Here is a 2,632-nt window from a genome sequence, read left to right as displayed (position 1 = left end):
TTTGCTAGTGCCAATAAATAGAACAGTGCTCTGTACTGTTCTGTTTAGCTCTTTCACCATCTTCTCCCTGCACGAACAAATACTTAGCTCGGGTTGAGGGGGAGTTTGCAAATCATACATGCATTGTAATCAAAGTTTGAAATAAATTTAATCATTTGATTCTGTGTTGAAAATGTATGATTGAAAGCATTTCTTCTGTTTGATTGTGAAAAGTTTGCTTCCATTTAATTTCTGCTGCACTACTCTTTCATTGTTCATCTAAATTCAAACACAAATCACAATCAATCCAAACTCAGATCCTAACAATTGGTATCAGAGCTTGGACAGTCAAATTTGATTTAACAATCATTTTGACGTAAATAGTTCAGCTCGAAATCGTTGATACTGATAGTTTGTTCGTCTTGTTGAAAAACAAAGCAAGGTTTAATCACCGATAAAGTTGATTAATCAGTGCCTGTAAAACAACCAGGATGTCGTCACAGTCTCAAGATGATAAGAATAACATTGGCTCGCTTTTTAAACCTCCTATGCTTAAAAGAAATGAATACAACATCTGGGAGAGAAGGATGTGTCACATCCTTGCTCAACAGAACACTGGATGTTGGAGGTCTGTTGTTTTCGGTCCTCATGTTCCTATGGTGCCAAGTGCTGAGGACACCAAGAAGTTCGTTCCTAAACCAACTGAAAATTATACTGAATCTGATTTTCAGAAGTTCGAACTTGATGCCAAAGCATTTAGCATCATAGCTTCTGCACTACCCAATGAAATCTATGCTGGGCTGTTACATTGTAACAGTGCCAAAGAATTATGGGATGCGTTGAAGGAATAATTTGGGGGAACGGAAGAGGTTATTGAAAACAACAGGGAAATTCTGAATCAGCAGTATGAAACTTTTTGTCACATCAAAGGGGAGTCACTAACCCAACAATTTGAACGGTTCAGTTGTCTCATCAGTGAACTAAGGCTTGTTAAAGTTACATTTCCAAATGCAACTCAAAATAGCAGGTTCCTTAGATCATTGCCCGAAAAATGGGACACAATTGCTTTTGTCACCAGGAATTCAGCTGAGTTCAAAGATCTGACCCTGACCCAACTCCATGGTAGACTCTTGACCTATGAAAGGGAGTTAAACCAGAAAAGGAAGTTGCAAGAGTCTGGAAAAGTTGCTGATGACTATTCATTTGGCAGCACAACTCTATTTGGTCAGGAAGAATCTGGTAGCAGCAGTAAGGATCAGAGTTATGATCATTTTATTGACATAACTGCTGGTGGTAATTTTAACAACTCTGATTCTCACTCTGCAAATTATGCTTTCACTGCAAATACTGAAAACCAGATGTCAGATAACCTATGCTTTGAACTAAATGATTTGCAACATTTTGATCCCACTGACTTAGAAGAGATGGACATTTTGCATCAATTGGCTTTGCTTAGTGTTAGAACAAGCAAATTCTACAAAAGAACAGGGAGAAAATTCCCAGGGCTTCATGGGAATTTAAGGGTGGGGTTGGATAAGTCAAAAATCAAGTGTTACAAGTGTAATAGGCTAGGTCATTTTGCTAGGGAATGTAGGAGTCAAACCACTGGTCCCATAATCACTCACCCTGGCTCAAACCCTAGACCACAACAACAAAACACTGTACACTATACCCAATATGCCCCTGCAGCACATGTTAACACTGCTCATTATGCTGCAACCCCTGTGCCTGTGCATTATGTTCAAACCACTGTTCCACAAATTCAGTATGTTCAGGCCCCTGTTCCTCAGGCACAGGTGCAACTAGTTGCACCTCAACAAGCTGCTCCAACAGTGACATAACCAGATCAGCAAAGCTTTCTCACACAAGGCTTTGTTGATTGGAGCAGCATGCCTGATGAACTTGGTGATGAAAATTTTGCTCTCTATGCTTCTAAAGATACTTTTGATGATGAATTTTGTTTGATGGCATTAGAGTCAATACCAGAAGGGGTTGAAACTGAAGGTGAACAGCTAAGTGCTGAAACAGTGGATGAAGTTGCTGAAGTAGTGGTTACTACAGTTGCTGGTGAACTACTGCTGGGAGAAAATTCAGAAACCCTGATTGAACCACTGTCCGACCCTTGGTCCAAAGATGACAAAGAGAAAGAAGAATTGAAGAAAGCTGGTGAGGGGGAAGGGAGAGCTGATGAAGATGATGATCATCAATGTGATTGTGCCATGATGGCTGCTGCTAAGGTATCACCTCAACTTCTTGAAAAACTGTGTTCAGACAAATGTATTATTGCATTTGCTAACATCAAAGAGGTAAATGAAAACCTTAGGAATAAAATCTTATCTGATGAAGTCAAATTTGAAAAGTCATTAAAAGAACTTAGAAACAAATTGGCTGAAAAGGATAAAGAGATCAGCAGTCTAAAAGAAGAGCAGAGCATAACCAAAACTCAACTCCAAACTATGGTAGAAAAATACCAAGTTTGCAAAAAGGAGTTGGAGTCTACCCAGATCACCTGTGAAAGATGGGTGGAGTCTTGTAAAGGGTATGAGGTTATGCTTGCAAAACAGCTTGAAAGCAATGTTAAGTTTGGTATTGGACATAGAAAATATGATGATCTTGAAAACACTGCTGGAAAACAAGCTGGTTCAACTGAGAT

The sequence above is a fragment of the Helianthus annuus genome, chromosome 4 (genome assembly GCF_002127325.2).
Source record: "Helianthus annuus cultivar XRQ/B chromosome 4, HanXRQr2.0-SUNRISE, whole genome shotgun sequence".
NCBI classification, from domain to species: domain Eukaryota; kingdom Viridiplantae; phylum Streptophyta; class Magnoliopsida; order Asterales; family Asteraceae; genus Helianthus; species Helianthus annuus.
The sequence above is the reverse complement of the archived record's forward strand: the minus strand, read 5'-3'. Positions refer to the sequence as shown.